At 43.5% G+C, this 21,702-nt stretch overlaps 1 pseudogene; it reads right to left on the minus strand.

Annotated features, from left to right (window-relative positions):
• Positions 1–6,093: 6,093 nt before the first annotated feature.
• The window catches only part of LOC123389136, a 43,758-nt pseudogene continuing 28,149 nt past the window's right edge, over positions 6,094–21,702 (minus strand).

Genomic DNA, 21,702 nt, shown 5'->3' on the forward strand with positions numbered 1-21,702 from the left:
TTCCAGGTGATTCAAAAGTGTGGCCAGTGTTGAGAAGCCCTGGCTTAAGGTTGGAGGAAAGAAGATGTGAAATAGTCAAAATATTTCACGAGAAGAGTGGAGATTCTGTTGGTCAGAGAAACATACTTGGATTTGTGGCTGAGAATTTAATGTGAAAGGGGCGCCTGGGTGGCTCAGTGGGTTAAGCCGCTGCCTTAGGCTCAGGTCATGATCTCAGGGTCCTGGGATCAAGTCCCACATCGGGCTCTCTGCTCAGCAGGGGGCCTGCTTCCCTTCCTCTCTCTGTGATCTCTTCCCTTCCTCTCTCCTACTGTGATCTCTCTCTGTCAAATAAATAAATAAAATCTTAAAAAAAAAAAACTTAATGTGAAAGCTCCCAGCATCATTGCTTTTCTCACCAACCACCTTCAGCTGCCAGGGGCAGATGTAGGGTGGACAGAGGGTTGGGTTTTTACCAAGGTGGGGTTGTATCAGGTATGTATGATGTATGATGGAGGTGAGAGTATGGGACAGGGATTATAGTTATGGGAGCGGACTCTGTGCCAGCTGCAGAGGCCTGTGAGAATTTGGGGGAAGGATCAAGAACCACAGAAAATGAAATAGGGGGACGCCTGGCTGGCTCAGTTGGTTAAGCAGCTGCCTTTGGCTCAGGCCATGATCCCAGCATCCTGGGATCAAGTCCCACATCGGGCTCCTTGCTCGGCAGGGAGCCTGCTTCTCCCTCTGTCTCTGCCTGCCACTCTGTCTGCCTGTGCTCGCTCTCGCTCCCTCTCTTTCTCTGACAAATAAATAAAATCTTAAAAAAAAAAAGATTCTCTTCAAAAAAAGAAAATCAAATAGGTAAATGGATTCTTCTGAGTGACTTAGATAATTAATACTTCTTGAAATAATTTAGTGCAGCCAGACCCCTGCAAAGCAGCACAAACAACTCTGATGAGTGCTTCAATCTACCACTTCTTCCTAGGGCTTCAATCAATTGCTTTCAACAAGTGAACATTGAGATATTTAGAGCAAACGAAAAAAAATAAATATTGGAAGTTCGCATTTTTTTTAAGATTTTATTTATTTATTTGACAGAGACACAATGAGATAGGAAATACAAGCAGGGGGAGTGAGAGAGGGAGAAGCAGGTTTTTCCTCTGAGAAGGGAGCCCGACACGGGGCTGGATTCTCAGGCCCCTGGGATCATGACCTGAGCCGAAGGGCAGATGCTTAGCAATTGAGCTACCCAGGCTCCCCTGGAAGTTAGCTTTTTACATTCTTGGAAAATGGGATTTTGTACATTTATGTACTTTTTCTGTCCCCTTGTGGATATTTTCCCTCTTGAAACACACCCAACCCCTGCTCCACAGTTGTCCAGTAAAATAAAGGGATCTGAGTGCCATCCCCAAAGTTCACTTGCGTTTAAAGGAGAAACAATCCTGGGAAGCTGTTTTACACAAAAGAGTAGATTGCTCAGTTGTAGAAACTCAGGTATTATAAGAAAAAGGGAGAGATATTCCTTACTAGGAGGGGGACCTGCTCAGCGTTTCTAAATTCACATTGGTAGATTGTTGAACTGTTGTAGGCTGAGTGTTAAAATCACATCTTTCCCTCCGTTTTCTTACAGAGACAATGATGGTTCTTCCAAGATTGTCTGTGAAAGGCTAGGCACCTGCAAAACCACACATTTGACCTGAGCCATCACCCAAGTAGAATGTAATCCGCTCTCATATCATAGGAGAAAAAAGAGAGAGAGAGAGAATCCCAAGAAGAAACACTCACGTCAGGATTTTCATCAAATTTAGTGCACGTCTCACCATTTATCTTCATTTGCGGTAATTTTTTAAATAAACACTAATGTCTAATTGCCCTGCGTTACAACGAGCAACTCAATTATCAGAAAACCACGAGTCTCCAACGTTTGTTCTAATTACTAAAGCAGAAGAGCGGACAGAGTTTAGAAAATTTTCAACAAGGCTTAAACAAGAGAGATTTTCCACTTTTTTCTAATCAGGTCAACATAGATACCACTTTCCCTACAACCTTGTAGGCAGTTAGTATTTTTCAGAGATATCATTTGATTCTTTATAGAAGGCTTAAAGTTGGAGGTCCATAAAAACGATAATCAACTTTTATGTGTGCCTTCTATAGGCCAGAAACAGTGCTAAATGAACAGTATCTAATTTCATCCTCCTAATAAGCCCTGTGAAGTCAATACTACTGACTATTCTCACTCCAAGGGGGAGCAAAGCAGATGCTTCGAGAGTTGAACTCAGTTTTCCAAGTTCATACAGCTCGTATATGATGGAATCAGGACTTGAGCTCAGTCTAATGCCAGGTTGGACCCTCAGTGGCAGCTACTGTAGTTTTTTTGACCGTCACCTGCTTCCCTCCCCCACCCCCATCCCCATCTCATTCCCATTTAGGGATAATCAGCCATACCTAAATGACAGTGGCCAGGCAGGAAGGGTGGCTACTGGGTTTAATTATTTATATCCAGGGGGAAGAGTCGCCTCGCCCCATACATTCTGCTTCAGCTCTTGCCCTGCCAGGGGAGTAGCCATACTTCAAACCATCAGTGTTAATTGCTGGTGAGGGATGAATTAGGCGGCAGGGGTCACACACAGTTTACTAGTCATGCATATTTCTTTCAGAATATCTAAGTACCATTCCCTTGGAGATGAGAAGAAATGATGGGAGGGATGTTAAAAGGGACTCCCAGAAATATTTCTGGACCAGTCATGATCACTAGCCCTTAGGATACTCTTGGAGTCATTTTACTGGTTCTTGAAATGAGTGCACTTGCCCTAGGATGGCTTGGCCCCTCCCAGTAATCAGAAGCTCCCAGGATGGGTCAGAGATTTCTTTATTTGCTATAATTCTGCAAGTTGAATGTATCTCTCAGCCATTTCCTGTGAATGCTATTATGGGGCAGGCACAGGGGGATGACTAATGGACAGAAACATATCAGGTGAGAGGGATCCTATGCTTTTGTATGAAGGAGAAGCCCATTCTCCTTGGTGATGGGAGTTTCCCTTCTGCTCTGACTCCTGCCCAGCCGGGATCAGTGGGGAGCCTCCTCCTTTGGGCGATAGGTCTCTTTCTTTCTAAATCCTCTTTTTTTGGGCCAAAGAGCAAGACTACCCTTCTTTTCATCTTTCAGCTTTTTCATCCTGGCCAACGACACTCAAACACCCTCGCCCCCAATTTGGGCAGCTAGACTATGCCAAGAGGCCACATACTGGGTATATTACCTCAGGCCCAGTGTTTGGACTTCACTGAACTTTAAGTGTAACATCTGAGAAGGGTTGGCGAGGCGGATGTTGTGAGGATTCATTAAGACAATGTTAAATTTTTATCACGGAGTCAAGGAAGATCTCTTGTTAGGAATGTGTTCAATCTTACCAGGATAGAGGGCAAAATAGCATTTTACATATATTTTTTTAATAAAGTATTTCTTTTTTAAAAATTATTTATTTGACAGAGAGACAGAGCAGGAATACAAGCAGGGGGAGTGGGAGAGGGAGAAGAAGGCTTCCTGCTGAGCAGGGAGCCCAATGTGGGCCTCCATCCCAAGACCCTAAGATCATGATCTGAGTGGAAAAAAGACGCTTTAAGCACTGAGCCACCCAGGTTCCCTGCAAAACAGCATTTTTTTAAAAGATTTTATTTATTAATTTGACAGACAGAGATCACAAGTAGGCAGAGAAGCAGGCAGAGAGAGAGGGAGAAGCAGGCTCCCCGCTGAGCAGGGAGCCCGATGCGGGGCTCCATCCCAGGAACTCTGGGATCATGACCTGAGCCGAAGGCAGAGGCTTTAACCCACCGAGCCACCCAGGCACCCCGGAAAACAGCCTTTTAAACAATATTTTTATTTTTATTTTATACATATATATGTAAACATAGAATTGAATGTATACATATAAATATAATTTGTAAACACATTTGATATACATTTATGTTTAACCTAGGATGCAACACTGCCCTCCTGAGCAGCGCAAGAGGGTGGGTTTTTACAGAGAATCACCAAACAGCTTGACCCAACTGAAGGGCCAGCCTTGCGCTGCTGCTTAAGAGAAAGCCTTGAGTTGGGAAAGGTTTGACAAATACTGAGAAAAACCAGTCAATTAATATGTTTAAAACACTACCCAACCACAGTATGAACCATTTAGACATATGGCTTTAATTTTGACTTTAGTCTCCAAAGCCTAGGGTTCCCTGGGGAAAGGGGGCAGAGGGAGAGACAGGACCAGCTTCTCTGTGGGCCAGGTTTCTGGGGTTGCTCCCAGCCCTGCCCCCAGAGGGAATGCCCCCACCCAGAGCTTTGCTCCCAGAAGGGCCCCTCCCCCAGAAAGCCCCTTCCCAAAGGGCCCTGCCCTTTGGCCACACCCTCAGAGGTCCCATTATCCACCCCCAACACCCTCACACCCCCCTACCCTGCCAAGCACCGCCCTCAGAAGGGTTCTATGGTGAAGTCAGTGTGCTTCTCTCTCACTGTCTAGGAATTACTCAGTTTTATTTTTTACTTTGTGTTTTTTGAGCGAAGTGGGTGGTGTAAGGACCTATTTTATATTTTTATATTTTAGCCAGAGGCTTCCATTGAGGTTACACAATAACCTTGTTGTTTAACCCTTCTCCCAGGGGACTTACTTAAAAACAAGTCCCGGAAATCAACCTCAGGTAACAAAGCCCAAATACAAGGGTGGGTCAGGCCAGGTAAGACATCTGATCAGTGGAGGGTTGCATACTGTCTCCCTAGCTACCAAGGAGTATGGGTCCCGCCCTTTGTGAGTCTTTTGGGCGCCAATCCTAACCAAGGTGATAGGCTAGGTCAAATATCTACTAAAAGGTAAGTTGTAATTCAATTGGTCACCTAGCATCACTGTGCAGCTTTCTCTCTGTGTTACAATTTCATTGGCCACCTGTACATGACCAGGCCCAACCACATGGCCTATGTCCTTAAAAGCTAGTCCGTAAAGGAGAGAGGGGTTGACTTCTCTGTAAGAAAAGCGACCCTGGCTGGTCAGTTTGATTCTTAATGCTTGGTGCGAAATAAAGCTTTGTTTGACCTTCGCTTTGTATCAGTCTTGCTCTTTTAATCATGGACCCATTATTGGGGCATAACAGGTGGGACAGTGGAGCACGTACATAGCGGAGGGGACAGCCCACTGTGGGTATCCACCATTCCTTGCCTCCTCATTTGCATGTACTGCTCGCCCTGCCCGGTGAGCACAGCATGGAAATGGACACCTCGTGAGTGGTGGTCAACGAGACTCGCTGACCACGTGACGTCTATGACCGAGTCAACCGGAGCTCGCCTTCCCTACAGACCAGAGCTTGCTCTGAGCACCGGCAGGAGGCGGTGGCCTCTTGTGAGCAGCCCAGAACCCTGTCTTGTCCTTTCTCACTCATGTCAACTCCCTGTGTTAGCCAAGCCTTGGAAGTGGTGACTTAGGAGGGAAGGGAAAGAAAGGCAGCCCCCGGCTCCTGATCCTGTCAAGTTCCTTACTCATCAGGAAACCGAGGGAGGCAGGGTCGGTGGAACATGTGTGAGTCCCCAGGTGAGGTAAAGATGGCAGAGCTGGTCTTGTGCAGGATTTCCACGGTTCTGATAAGAAGAGGGCACGTGGGTGTGCCCCAGCTGTGGAATCCCTGCGTGAATTATTTAACACTGACATTGCACCCTGCGAAGATGAATGGCAAGAATCATGCCCATAATCACATTTTAAATTTTTTATTTGCTTGGAATGACATTAAATGCAAATAGAAAACAGCAGCCATGCCCCTTCAGAAGACAGACCATGGAGGAAATGAGCTTTCTATTTTAGTACCTTTAACAAACACTTCCTCCTTGTTTTTGCCCAAAGGGCCCTATATCTTCATTTTGCATGGGGCTTGTAAATTATGTAGCCAGCCCTGGGGACAGCTGTGCAGTGTCTCAATGACCCAGTGCAGGGAATGGCAGGAGCCTCCCTCCTTGATACAGTAGTATTACACAAGCCCCTGAAGCTGAAACAGAACTTCAGAATAAAGTCTGGGGGGGAGGTCCTCAAATTTCTGAGTCATGGGCTGTCGTAAACAAAATATCAACAGCCGGGTGGCTTAGGCAACATGCAATTTATTTTCTCATGGTTCTGGGTGCTGGAAGTCCAAGATCAAGGTGGCAGTAGGGTTCGATTCTTCAAACGTCTCTCCTTGGCTTGCAGATAGCTGTGTTCTCCACTCTGTCTTCAAACGATTGTCCTTCAGTCTGTACTGTCTGTGTCCTAATCTCTTCTTCCTGTAAGCACAACAGTCCTGTTGGCTTGATGCCCACCCCCAGTGAGCTCATTTTCCCTTTATCACCTCTTTAAAAATCCTGTCTCTGAATACTGCCACATTCTGAGATGCTGGGTGTTAGGACGTCAATGTAGGAATCTGGGGGCATCCAACTAAGCCCATAACAATAGTCAAAACTGGATCTGAAACTGAAATTTAGACACATTTTAAAATGCTAAAAGTGTATATATATATATAATTTTTCTGGTAGGCCTGAGATGGTTGGTAGGCTGAGATGTATTTGTAACCTTTGAGGGAAACATCCTTTGGAATGATCAAAGAGAGCTTCTATGTAATTCCATACATCCACAATTAAACCCCAGAGCTTTCTAATTTGGAATTTGGCTGTTTTGTGCTTGGTGGCAACCAAAACCAGCCTAGGGCTTTTCTTTTGTTTTGACAGAAAAGTAGGAGGCAGAGGACTTGAGCATTTAGACATCTTGCTGCTCTTTGGTTTAATCATACTCTACTGAGTTGCCCGAAACTAATTAAGCTCTTGGCTCTGTAGAGGAGAGATGATGTTCATTACATGTCATTGGCCACATTGTTCTTTTTTTTTTAATTGTTGTTAACATTTGTGTTATTTTTCAGTATAAGAGGCAAGCTTTATCTTAGTTTGGGCTGATGTAACAAGAGCACCATAAACTAGGTGCTTTAAAGACATACTTATTTCTCTCAGTTCTGGAAGCTGGGAAGTCTATGATCAAAACCCTGGAAGATTCCGTGTCTGTTCAAGTGCCCACTTCCTGGGTCACAGATGACCATCTTCTCCCTATAACCTCCAAGGTGGAGGAGGCGAGGGATCTCTGTGGGGTCTCTCTTATGGAGACACTAATCTCGCCCATGAGGACTCCACCCTCATGACCTAAACATCTCCCAAGGACCCCATCTCCTAGTTATGTCCCTTTGGACATTGAGTTTTCAACTTAAGAATCCTGGAGGGATACACTGTCTACAGTGAGCTTCGTCAAACATCTTTTATGTTCAAGGCACTGTTTTTTGGCAAAATTAATCATTTCCTACACATCCTTTGAAGCAAGAGTATTTCTGCACTTTGTCTTCCTTTAGAACCTTTCTCTAGAGAGGATCCTAAAAAGTTCAGAAACGACGCAGAAGAAACCTGCTGGTTAGCTCGTTTTTCACAGTAGAGCAGAATTCATTTTGAAGTAGGTTAATCTTAGAAATCCAGGCGAAGACACTTCACTTGAAAATCATCTCAAATGATCAGTTTTGTTAGTATGAGTAATAGTAACTATAAGATCAATAGAACAACTTTTTGTTCTACTGTGGGCCTACTGTGTGCTGGGTACCTCGGAGCACCTGAGTCGAACCATCTCGTGATCCTTTCAACAGCCCACTGAGGGTCACACTGTCTTCTCCTCCACGTTATGGATGAGCCTTAAGTCTGGGCCAGAAATGACACACACTTTCCCAAAGCCATATTGCTACTGAGGGGCCAGCTGGGCTCTACGCCCACTCTGGTGCCAGAGCCTGTGATTGCAAACGTGGGCTGCACTAGCTGTTCAGAACAAAGGACTGTTCATGGAGGTGACACAGCTAACCCGTGAGACCCACCACCCTTTTCCCTAAGGTCATCCCAGTACAGCCTGCAGTGATGGCCCAAGTTAAGCATTCGAACTTGGTGCTGCAGAGGGCGTGTTTTAGGGACAAGATTGGTGTTAAGGGGTTCTAATGAAGCCCAGAGGGAATGGAAGGAAACAGGACTTGGGGAAATATCTGGGTCCCTGGAGCAGTGATCTCCTTTTATTACTGTGCACCTCTCTTTCACAAAATAAATAAATACATAAATACATACATACATACATACAAAAATATTTGCGTACATACCACCAATTTAAGCAAATTTTTGATAAATTATAGACTCTACTACTCTAAATTATTATGCACATTATAAATGACATGCAAAAGCTAAATAGTTAAATGGATGACATGAAATATGAATAAAACTTATAATATTTTCTTCCAGCCCCTTACTGGACTATTTCTCAAACTCCCTTTGGAGAAGACTTTTTAAATATTTGTTTATTTATTTATTGAGAGAGAGAGAGAGAGAGACAGCATGTGTGTGCACATGTGAGTAGGGGGGTGGGGCAAAGGGAAAAGGAGAGAAGCAGACTCCCCATTGAGCACAGAGGCCTCACTAGGGCTCAATCCCATGACCCTGAGATCATGACTTGAGCCAAAATTTTGAGTCAGACATTTAATCAACTGAGACACCCAGGTGCCCTGGAGTAGACTTTTTAAGAAAGAGATAGGACACTTGGAATTATAGCAATAATTCCTAGAATTAATCTTTAAAAGTGGGAAGATAGAAATGTTTTTTTTTTAATTTTTTAAAAGATTTTCTTTTTTTATTCATAAGAGATAGGAGGCAGAGGCAGAAGCAGGCTTCCCGCAGAGCAGGAAGTCTAGAGTGGGACTTGATCCCAGGACCTGGGATCATGACCTAGCTGGAGATAGACGCTGGAGATACTGATAAACCAAACTTTAGGGAAAAATACTGAACTTTACTGGGAAGATGAAGCAGAACAACAGCATATGGCAGCAACATGAGTTTTAGATAGCTGTTGGTCACCCAGAAGGCTTAAGGTGGAGAGAAAAACAAAAGGCTGTAGTGACCCAAAATTGTCCAAGTTGTGTAATTTGACCCAGGAACTTCTGGGTGACAGAAGTTTATTTATTTTTTTGTGGACAGAGCCATGTGGGGAAAGAGCGAGGGGGAATGAGAATTCCATACAAACATGTGAGTGGCTCTTCTCCCATCTCCAGGGGGGAAGGAAGAGATTGGGTTTACTCCAGTAAGCATGGTGATGAGTTGGTGAGGTAGGTTGACTAGATGTCTGGACACCTGAAAAAGCCAGCTAAGGCTGGCTTCCTGGCCATCTTGTCAGTGACTTATTGAAACCTTGTCATGTGCAAGACTTTCTTTTAACAGGTTGCCAGGTGAATCAGACTACCGGCCGCCATGTGTCATTGCTCAGGTGGTCCATGACACAATGTCCTGCAACTAAGGGGATGCACTTAGCATTACAGACATCGTTCTGTCTTTGTTATTTTGAAATTTAGAAAAATATCTTATTAATTTGTTCACTCCAAAGAGGCAATTTATTGCTTACTATGACAGTCTTTTGGTAGAGGACACAAAACTGCTTTCTTTGTTATGAAAATCAATGTGTTACACCAATTTTCTGAAAGATGGAAATAAAGTGCCTCCTTCCAGCTGGGTCAGGACACAAGTGTACCCTATGTTGGTTTTTCAATAGAGTCCATTTACAGAATGTACATGTCTCTCAATACAGAAGACATTTGCTCACATTTATGTGTAGAACATTCCCGAACCTGGTCCAGGTTGCGGCGGATGAAACCGTCACTCTGACTGGCAAGGCATAACGAAGAAGAGTTTTCCTGTAAACAATATGTGGTCATGGAAGGAATCAGCACTGCAATTCGTGGCTGATTCCAAAAGCTCTAAGAGGTGGTAGATGCACAGGCAAAGTGGTGACTTTTGCAGAGAGGAAGCAGGCTGGGGAGAGATAGCAAAACAGAAGTTTGAGAGGGGCCCTAAAAATCTCCTCCTGTGGGATCATTGGCCATTGAGCTTGAGAAAGGCTATGGGGAAAACTTGAAAGAGCATCAGATCAAACCCTTGGCCACTGGAGGTTGAAACTGACATGAGCAGCACTATCTCTATTCTTGACCCAAGGCCACAGGATGACAAGCTTTGCTTTTTCAATGTGGTCTCATGTCTCTATACTGCCCTATAAAGAAATTAATACAAATAAATGCTGAGAGTGTAAAGTGTAAGCAGAGCTCCCCTTGGCCATTTCCTAAGTTTTGTCCACTGCGAAGTGAGTATCACTTTGGTGAGTGCGTTGCAGGAAATGGCCTTAATGATCAATGGCAGACCTCCACTCCAGAGTGACATAAAAAGCAATCTGCACCTTCTTCCTGATTTGTCTGTAATAAAACTTGCTTTCCTCAGGTCCCAGCATTCGAGGCAGATAAATATGTTCCCTTTCGTTGGCTCTTACTCATACTTCAGCAAGATTTCCCATGTGCTTTCCTTGGCTGGCTGGGAAACTGGACCACAATTTATGGCATCTTAGGGGACAGGCGCGTAGAATTCCAGTGGGATCCCAGAACAGAACCTAATTAGACATTAGAGACCATTGCGGTGAGAAGCTTTTCTTTGAGATCGAAAGAGGTGCATGTTATGCAAAGATTAGCAAGTGTAAGTTCACACTGTCTATTGAAAATTTATAGACTCATTATGGTCACGAAGGCTGGAAGATAAGTAGATTTTGGGAAAGATGCAGGTAAATTCAGGGAGGTGGCAAATTACCCCAGGGAAAGTAGAATGGCTAAAGAGTATGGCCCAAGCTTTTTAAAAAGATTTTATTCACTTATTTGACACACAGAGAGCCAGAAAGCACAAGTGGGGGGAATGGCAGAGGGAGAAGGAAAAAGCAGGCTTTCCGCTGAGCAGGGAGGCAAATGTGTGGGACTCGATCCCAGGACCCTGGGATCATGACCTAAGCTGAAGGCAGACACTTAACCGACTGAGCCACCTAGGCGCCCCCTGGCTCCAATTTCCAAAGATGGTGTATGAGATACCTTTGGTGGGAAGGAATGAAGATCAGCAACTGTCCTTGATTCTGCTTCTCAGGAAGGCATTGTGATGTGGTGCCCAGGACTTTGGAGACAGACACACGCTTGGTGCCCTCCGGCTCTGCCGCAAAATCAACACCTTCCAGAGGGCAGCTGCAGGCACCGGGTGGCGTCACACAGGGTCAGACCTGGGAGGCACTCAGCCACATACCCATTCCACCATCCTGCTGGGTTTGGAAGAGCGCGATCAAAGCCCCTGCTGCCGAAGGACCATCCAGAGTGACATGTCCCATGGGGCATGCCGGCATTCCTTTACCCCTTCAGGTTATTGGCAGCAAGGCTGGAAATTTTTTTAATTGCCTGGGAAAATGATAGCAAATGGCTCCAAAAAGGAGTTTCAAAACGCAGACTTCATACTATGTTTTGAGTACATTTCATTCATTTGGCAGGTACTGACAGGGTGCTTAAGTGCCAGGTGCTGCTGCATTAGAAACGGACTTGAGGAGTTAACAGGAGGGGGCTCCAGCCCTCAACCAGCACAAAGTCGATCAATGGATGCATGTGACAGACAGAGCACTGTGACGGGGAGTACTAGGTGCTCTCATAAGAAGGGTGTGCTAGGAGTTAAGGGAACACTCGGGGGGAGCCAGCACCAACACTCGGGGAGAGCTGTGGGAAATATGATGGATGCAGATGGCTCCAGGGGAAACCAGAGAACTGCTCAGATCCCTGCTTCTTAACAGCTCCAAGTGCCCACTGCTTCAGAGTGGGGGCTGGGCGAGCAGGGAGCTGGGGTGGGCGCAGCGATGCCTGATTTCTGACCTCCAGCCCCTGCGCTGTTTCACCTGTCCCTTGAGGAGTACAATGACATAGGATTTCACCAATGGAGGATCTACCCCTGCATCCTGGTACTGGAAAAGCACGCGAGGGCTGCGGAGCTGAAAGAGTTGGTAGTTCCAGTAATGTGTGCAGGGTTTTAAAAAACTATATACGGGAAAATATCCGGGTCTTATTTGCATGTGTTTGTATCATGCACCATTTTTTAACTGCAATCCTCCTTTTACCTTCTTCCCTGTTGTTAAGACTCTCCTCTCCTCACCGCTGCCTTTGTCCCTATAATACCTGTTGACAGCCTGGTGCTCATCCATGAGCTCATTCGACTCCATCCACACACGCATGGGGCTCTGTCACTGTTTGACAAATATGGGCTCATTTTATCTACCTCTTGATCTAGTGCTTCCCGGTTAAGAATCCCTCCTGCATAACGTCCTTCTGTTTTTATCTTCATTTTTATAAATAATGGCTGCTCACCTTTTATCAGGTGCCTTTATTTTTTATCAAATGCATTTATTGCTATGGTCTTAAGAGTTTTTTCACAGTTAATTTAGTGATGAGGTAAATCTTATTGATTTTCTGGTCTTGAGCTCCCTTTATTTTCCTGGAATGAATCCAAGTTGGTCTCAGGATATAGTCCTTTGATAGATGCCTGACTTCTGTTATTTGCTAACATTAGTTCAGTTTCTGTTAACTAATCTGTCCTAAGCCAGATTTGTTAATAGCTTCCCCATTCCTCTCTCTCAGGTTTGGGTATTAAAATTGTGCTCAGCGTCATCAAGTGAATTGACTTATTATTGTTTAATTGCCTGTTGCCATTTAATAGTAGAATGACAGTTATCCAGCTGCAAATCTGTCTGATCTTGGAACTCATCTGAATTTTCCATTCTTGAATCATTTGGATGATTTTGTTTTCCTAGGAAATCATCGTTTCTTCTAGGTTATCAAATTGATTAGTATAAAGTGCCTTGCAGTTTAGTGATTCTTTTATATTATGCATTTGCTTTTATATCTCTGTTATCAACCCTTATCTGTTTTGCAACTCTCTCTCTCTCTCTGTCCCCTCCTCCCTGAAACCCCCCTTTCCCCATCCCCCTTCCCTCTCTCCCCACACCTCCTCCCACACCCCATCTTCCCCCTCTCTTATCCTAAATAGGGCATGTGAAGTTTTTTTTTATTATTTCATTAGTCTTTCATAAAAACAACTTTGAGTTTATTTGCCCCTCATATTTTTTATTAGTTAAAAAATTTATCTTTATTATAATTACTTCCTTTCTTTTGATTGAGCTGCCCTTTTCTGATGGGTTTAAATGAGTAGTTTCTTTTATTCAAAAAAATGTTTGAAATTGATGACATTTGACACTAAAGTCTCCTTAGAGTATAACTTCTGGTGTCTTCTGTAAGTTTTGGTATGAAATAATCTCCTTTCCATTGCTTTCAAGATTTTCTTCAGTCGTCTTATGATTTCTTCTTTGACTGAAGACTGTATTTCTTCACTTGTATGTAGTTTCAATTTTTTGTTACCAGGTTATCTAATTCTGATTCTACTGGATTGTGATCAAAGAACTGTTCTTTAAATCTTTAATTTGGAAGGCTTGTAAAGGTTTCCTTTGTTGCCTAGTATGCAATTCATCTTTACAAATATGGCTTTCCTTAGGTGTAAGAAAGAAATGTTTTCCGAGGGAAATAAGGATGTCTATTTTCTTTTTTTTAAAAAGATTTTATTTATTTATTTGACAGACAGAGATCACAAGTAGGCAGAGAGGCAGGCAGAGAGTGAGAGAGAGGAGGAAGCAGGCTCCCCGCGGAGCAGAGAGCCCGATGTGGGGCTCAATCCTAGGACCCTGGGATCATGACCTGAGCCAAAGGCAGAGGCTTTAACCCACTGAGCCACCCAGGCGCCCCAGGATGTCTATTTTCTGTGTGTCCTTGTTTTTCCCTCCTTCTAGTAGATACTCCCATTTGAAAAGCTAAAATTTTACCTTGTTATTGCATTTTTAGAGTCTTTAGGTATTATGTTGTTAGATGTATACCTGCTTATACCTTTTACATCTTCTTTCCAAACTCTGCCTTTAAAAATGACCCTCTTCATCTTAGTACCTATAACTTTAGACCCAACTTGTCTGCGATGAATTTTGCCATTCCGGCTTTCTCTTTTGCATGGTATCTCCTCACCTGATACATTCTCAATCCCTTTTGCATTTTAAGTATTTTCTTGAACAGCGTGGATCTGTAACCCCCTGATAGGTGCTTTAATAGAAAAAAGTCAGTCTGTACACATTTAAATTAATGATAAACAGTCATGATTTTATTCCTTCCATCTTATTTGTTTGTTTTTATTTTCCCCATTTTTGATGTTTTTAATCAAGTTCATTCTTTTTCTACTTGATAAATATAGAAGTTCTTTGCATTTTTTGATGACAGCTTAATTGAGATATAATTCACAGGCCATACCACTCACCATCTAATGTGGACAATTTAATGGCTTTCACTATAGTTAACTATACTATACTGAACTACCTACACATTCTCATCATCCTCAAAAGAAAACTTTAGCCATCACCACCAGTCTTAGGCAACCGCTAATCTACTTTCGGTCTCTGTAGATTTAGCTATTCTGGAAATTCCATATAAATCAAATTATGCAATATGTGGTCTTCTGTGACTGACTTCTCTCAATCAGCAGAATGTTTTCAAGGCTCCTCTGTGTCGTGGCACATATCAAAATTCTATTCCTTTTCAAAGCTGAATAATATTCCACTGGCTGGATGGATCACATTTTATTTATCTGTTCATCAGTTGATGAACATCTGGGTTGTTCTCACCTTTTCACTATTATGAATAAACCCTAAACCTTCATGCACAAGTTTTGGTGTGAGCATAGTTTTTTTCTTGGCTCTATACACAGGAGTGATATTGGTGTGTCATATGGCAACTCTGTGTTCTGCATTTTGAGGAGCTACTAAACCATTTCTAATGTGGCTGCGCTATTTTCCAAGCCCAACAGCAATTTACAGGTTCCAGCTCTTCACATCCTTCCAACACCTGCTTTTGGGTTTTTTGATAGTAGCCATCCACGAGGGTGGGAGGTGTTATCTCACCATGGTTTTGATTTGCATTTCCCGAATGATTAGTGATGTTGAGCATATTTTCACGTGCTTATTGTCCCATATATTTTATATATACCTTATATGTATCTTTAAATATATATATTTCATATTTTTTATTTATATTTAAATACATATTTAAGAATGTAAATATATTTACATAAATGTTTTATATAAATATATGATAATGTAAAATATATTTATATATACATTTATATATTAATGTATACATTTGAATATTGGAGAAATGTATATTCAAGTTCTTTGCTCATATTTTTTTAAAGATTTTATTTATTTATTTGTGAGAGATCACAAGCAGGCAGAGAGGCAGGCAGAGAGAAAGAAGCAGGCTCCCTGCTGAGCAGAGAGCCTGAGGCGGGGATCGATCCCAGGACTCCGAGTTCATGACCTGAGCCGAAGGCAGCAGCTTTAACCCGCTGAGCCACCCAGGCGCCCCTCTTTGCTCATTTTCTTAACTTGGTTGTCTTTTTATTTGAGTTGTAAGAATTCTTCACACAGTCTGAAGGCATGTTCCTTATATATGACCTGCAAATATTTTCTTCCATTTAGTGGCTTGTCTTTTGACTTTGTCAATGGGGTCCTTGGAAGCACAAAACTGGGATATTTTGGTTGAGTCCCATTTATTTGTTTATTATTTTTTTTAAGTTGCTTGACTTTGGTGTTTGGCTGAGGAGCCGTTGTTAGATTCAAGACCACTAACATTTACCTTTGTGTTTTCTTCTGAAAACTTTATCATTTTACTTTATTTTTATTTTTTAAAAGATTTTATTTATTTGAGAATGAGACAATGAGAGAGAGCATGAGTGAGGAGAAGGTCAGAGGGAGAAGCAGACTCCCCGTGGAGCTTGGAGCCTGATGCAGGACTCGATCCGGGAACTCCGGGATCATGACCTGAGGAGAAGGCAGCCGTCCAACCAACTGAGCTACCCAGGCATCTCGAACTTTATCATTTTAATGCTTACATTTATGTCTTTGATGCATTTTGGGTTATTTTTTTCTCTGTATGGTGTGAGGCAGGACTCCTGTTTCATTATTTGCATGTGGCTGCTTGGGAGTAAAATACTGTTCTTACCCCCATTGAATTGTTTGGCACCCTTGTCAAACATTAGTTGACTGTAATTTATTTTCCTTTTTTTTTCACGTGCCATGTATATTATATTTCTAGGAAAAAGGAATCCCAGGATTTTCCCTCCTGCCTGGATTCTTCCTTCTTCATGGTGCATGATGCCAGAAGAATTTTTCCATGCAGTGAAACCAAACTGAGGGGATGGAAATATTCTGCCACTTTTCTAGATCTTTCAGTTATACAAGTCTAGGGCTGGTCATGCCACACTTGTTTAACTTGCCCGTGAGGTTCACAGCAGTTTTCCCAGCTCTGTGGTCATCAATAATTTCAAATTTGCCAATGTACTCATGCTTCGTCATCACAGTGAGGAAACGGGACGATGACTTTGGTGCAGGGCCTCCTAAGAACCTGGCCTTCGCCCCCCCTTTCAGCAGTGTTAATGTTCTTGAGGAGATCTGTGGGACATTTGTTCACACTGTTACTGTGGCACGGAAAGATGGCAGAAAATGCTTTTTTCCCTTTTATTAATATTTGGTCTTGTTCTCCTTCCCTTTCTCATAACCGAATGCGTATTTCCCCTCCGTCATTTGAAAACTGCATACTGTTCTCCAGCTGTTTTCCCCAGACGAGACCTTGTGTATCAAGAATCCTTATTTCACGGTTATTATACACAATCTTAAAGATTTATGACTGTACTCTTATTTTACACATGCATACACACGAAGCACTAAATACGGACTTTATCTGAATGGCTAAATGTTGGCCAAGACAGAAGCCAGTTGTATGGGGAACTTCTAGGATAAAGATATAGTCTGAAGTTTTTTTTTTTCTTTAAAAAAAACCTTCATGGGGCACCTGGGTGGCTCAGTGGGCTAAAGCCTCTTGCCTTCAGCCCAGGTCATGATCCCAGGGTCCTGGGATCGAGTCCCACGTCGGGCTCTCTGCTCAGCGGGGAGCCTGCTTCCTCCTCTCTCTCTCTCTCTCTGCCTGCCTCTCTGCCTACTTGTGATCTCTCTGTCAAATTAATAGGTAAAATCTTTAAAAAAAAAAAAAAAAAAAAGCCTTCATGGGGCGCCTTTGTGGCTCAGTGGGCTAAAGCCTCTTGCATTCAGCCCAGGTCATGATCCCAGGGTCCTGGGATCAAGCCCTGCATCGGATTCTCTGTTCAGTGGGGAGCCTGCTTCGTCCTCTCTCTGCTTTGCCTCTCTGCCTACTTGTGATCTCTGTCTTTCAAATAAATAAAAATCTTTAAAAAAAGGCCTTCATATTTTATTAAAAATTTTAGGTGTCCGAATTCAAAAAGGTTAACAATATGGTACAATAATAATAATAATATCATTTAATAATAATAATAATATAATAATAATTTCTCCTGCATAGTCACTGCTGCACACTAGTAAAATGAGATGTTTTTTTTTTCTTTTCTTTTTTAAAGATTTTATTTATTTTATTTATTTGACAGACAGAGATCACAAGTAGGCAGAGAGGCAGGCAGAGAGAGAAGGAGGGAAGTGGGCTCCCCGCTGAGCAAAGAGCCCAACGTGGGGCTCGATCCCAGCCAAAGGCAGAAGCTTAACCCACCCAGGCGCCCCGAGATGTTTATTTTCATTTGGGATTATGGAGGGGCAAGGTGTTTTTGGCTCTCCTGCTGAAGGAGGGACTCAGTCAGTATTGTCTCCACCTTTTTCCCTAATAGTAGCTCTGAAGATGAAGATGTCCCTCCATCTCCCAGACATGAGGGTTTGACGAGGACATGGGATGGTATAAGCTCAATGATATAGTCTCATTAACTAAGCCCTGGTTTATTGGTCAAAGTCGTTCTCCAATTTAAAAATTGTATAGGGTTATACCTGGTCGTGGAATTTTTTTTTGTTCCTGGGTTTTTACAGGTGGCAGAGTTGACTTTCTGATTTTTTTTTTTAAGATTTTATTTATTTATTTGACAGAGAGAGATCACAAGTAGACAGAGAGGCGGCAGGCAGAGAGAGAGAGAGGGAGCAGGCTCCCTGCTGAGCAGAGAGCCCGATGCAGGCCTCGATCCCAGGACCCTGAGATCATGACCTGAGCCGAAGGCAGCGGCTTAACCCACTGAGCCACCCAGGCGCCCATGACTTTCTGATTTTAATTCATCTTCACTAGATGAAGAATTCACAAATAGGACTTTTTCTTGAAATAACCATAGCCTGGGGGTGCTTGGGTGGCTCAGTTCATGATCTCAGGGTCCTGGGATCGAGTCCCACATTGGGCTCCCTGCTCAGTGGGGAGCTTGCTATACTCTTTGCCTCCCCCTCTGCTTATGCTTTCTCTAATAAGTAAATAAATAAATAACCTAAAAAAAAAGAAGTTGTATTTGACTGGAGCTTCATGTGGAGTGACAGATCAACAGAAAGACAAAGGGATATGAGACAGGAAGCAATGAAGGAAAACACAGAGGCACACAGTATAGACAGATGTTCCTCAGCTTATGACGGCCTCGGCTTCTAATAAACCCATTGTTCAGCTGGAAATCTCTTTAGTTGAAAATGCATGGAAAACTCCTAAGCGACTGAACATCAGAGCTTAGCCCCGCCTAACTTAAATGTGTTGAGAAACATAAAGTATTGCACAATTGGGCAAAATCCTCTAACACAAAGCCTATTTCACAATAAAATGTCTGGTATCTCATGTAACTTACTGAACAGTGCACTGAAAGCCAGAACAGGACGGTTCAAGTGTGTTGGTTGCTGACCCTCGTGATCACGTGGTTTGCCTGGGGGCTGTGCTCGCTGCCCCTGCCCAGCATTACAAAAGAGGACCCTACTGTAGATCGCCAGCCTGGGAAAAGATCCAAACTAAATGCGTATCACTTCTGCACTATTATAAATGTCAAAAAACCATAAACTGAACCAAGGTGAAGTCAGGGATCTTCTGTACCAGGTGTGTTAGGGAAGGTCAAGCGCTCCTGTCTGGCCAGGAACCATAGTGGTATGGGGGAAAGTTCCACAGTAAAAAGTTCTACAGCGGAGAACCACTAGGACTCCAGCACCAAGGGTCACAGGTTGCGCAGGAAGACTGGATGCTCCTCTGTGGGCGATGAGAAGCCACGAGCGACTCAGGAAGGCTGCAGAGCTCTGGGCAGGTGGGACAGCTGAAGGCTGCAATGAAGAGGGACAGGTGGAGCTGGGAGACCAGGTGGGGAGAGCCCGCTACCCTCGAACAAAAGGCGACAAAGGTCTGGACTGGGATGACGGAGATGGTGGAAGGTAATGGGATATTCATGAAACAGAACTGGAAAGCCATGGAAATGAAATAAGAGAGGGAGGGAAAACCGAACATGACTTTAATTGCCATCAGTATAAAACGTGTTGAATTAAAATGAATTGGTATTTCTAGACCGATGATGACATCACAATAATGGAAGGAAACCAATTCTGATTTTGAACCTGGTTAAGGAGAAAGTATAGACAAGAGAAAAGCAGAGGCTCTGGAGTCACACAAATGTCACCGTTGAGATTCGTCCCCACTCTTCATTTCCCTTCCCTGTAAACCCAGGCAAGCGACACCTGCCTCACAGCACTGGTAACAAATAGGGAAGAGAGCACACGTTCCCACGTTCCCAGGTCAGACAGGACAGCCAGGGATCAGCGGCACATGAGGAGGTGACAGGTGGTCACTAAACTGAGCTCAGGTGCATACACAGCATTTTACGTTACCTTGAGATGGCTCCTCCTGTGACCTCTCGAAGAAGGCGGCAGTGGTGAGGAACGAACTCCAGGAGCTTATTAGCATACATGATCTTCAGGCCGTCCGGATGAGACTCAACGATCTGCTCTACAATCACCTAGCAGAAGGAAGAGCGTTTTATTTTTATTTGTTTGTTTGTTTGTTTGTGTTTTTGTTTGTTTTTAAAGCACCTAAAAGAGAAGTATGAACTATACACTACAGAGAAAAGAATCGAGTAAACCTTACAAATGCACTTCGTCCTTCCTCCTCCCCACTCAGTATGCTTTCTAAACAGGAGGTAAGTAACAATGGCATGAAAATCTGGGTCCCGGGATTTGGGAATACTGCTCCAACCCTGGGGGACACAGAGGCTGAGGGACAGAGACTGGCCTGAAGCTAAAACATCACACACACTCATCTGCTTCCCTTCTGAGCTTAAAAGCAAAATACTGTATCTGCAGACAACAGCTCTGTACCATCTTCACCCTGGCCTTATCCTCTACCATCTCCAGAACAGGGAAGGGCTGAGATGGAAAGTGATGGAAGAAAACACATCTTATTTTGCTTTAGTATTTTATTTTTTTTTTTTGGTGAGGCTGAGTTGCAGGAGGTGAATGACAAGCATACAAACTTAAAATACAAACGTGGCCACAGTTCATTTAACGACACGGAAACATAAAGTACTTCCCTAATTTAGCATATTAGATTCAGTTCAATGAAAAGGGCATAAATTAAACAACTAAAATATTTTCACTTAGTGACAAAGAATAATGTAATCTTTTTCACCCCCACAGAGAGAGCTAGGAACTATAATAGGATACATACAAAGAACTGACAGATCATTTACTTTTAGTAGTCTTAATGAAGCTGAGAAGATTACTGAAATTAATCCTTCAATTTCACTTCTATCACTGGGATACTGTCTCGTTTTAAAACTGGAAGCCTTTCATCCTGAAGTCATGGTGGGTAGCTTTATACTTACCGGACAGAAAGAACACTCACACTGGCAGGTGACTGGAAGAAAGCCCTCAAACGCTGAGACTGGCTTCATGACTTCTGTCAGCCTGAACTAGATGAAACCAATGCTCTCTACATTGGAAGCTGCTGATTGCTGGCGGCCTCACATGGTGCAGCCCATACTCCGGCCGCTCAGAGGCAGGATACACTGACTCCCTGTATTTAACTGTATCCTTATAGGTCAAGAACACTGGGTAACCAAGTTCCGGACTTAAGGTACTACCCCCACTAACTCGCCCTTCAAAGCCCTTTATCTTTGAATATTCCCTCCCTCCCACCTTCCTAGCCTGGCAAACTCCCCCATGGTCTTCAAGACTTAAGCCACATCAATTCTGCGAAGACGCCTCCCCTCACAGACTTTCCCTGCGCACAGAGCTGTCTTCCAGCTCCTCCAGTGGGCACGGGCGCCTTGGTGGGGTCACGCTTTTCGGCAACTTCATTAACGTATAACTTATGGAAATGGAAATTGACCTGAAAATGTTCTGATCCGTACCTTCTTCCTAGGCAAGTCCCTCACCCCTACTAAATTAAGATGATCCCTGAGTTATGGCATCACTGGAAGAGAGAAAAGAGCGCATGCCTGATTCCTGCCATGCTGATGGGCACCAAGCGGGACCAACCTTTTCTTACAACCAGAAGAGCAGGAACTAAGAGCATCTTCAAGGAAGAGCCCTGAGCTCTCTCGCACCCAGTCAAGAAACGAAGCCAGATTAGATGCTCTGTGTTTGTGGAATGAGGTGCATGGGGGGGCACAAACCTCATCCATGTACGGTTTCACCAGTACTTGACCAACGAACGCCTCTGCATCCCGTGTCTTGTCAATTGTAGCTTAAGTCCGGAGGCAGTGCCGTATGATGTCCACATTGGAAGTCTGAAGCCCTTCTAGCAACAGGCCTCTTGGCCGTAATGTGGGCTATACGCTGCAAGAACAGAGAGACCAGGAAAGAAGGTCCAGGCACCACAGTTTCTAAAAGCTCAAATATATGTGTATATAATTTATATACATATGTGTTATATATATAAAGC

This window comes from Mustela putorius, unplaced genomic scaffold (genome assembly GCF_011764305.1).
Source record: "Mustela putorius furo isolate JIRA1106 unplaced genomic scaffold, ASM1176430v1.1 tig00003952_pilon_pilon_pilon, whole genome shotgun sequence".
Lineage (NCBI taxonomy): Eukaryota > Metazoa > Chordata > Mammalia > Carnivora > Mustelidae > Mustela > Mustela putorius.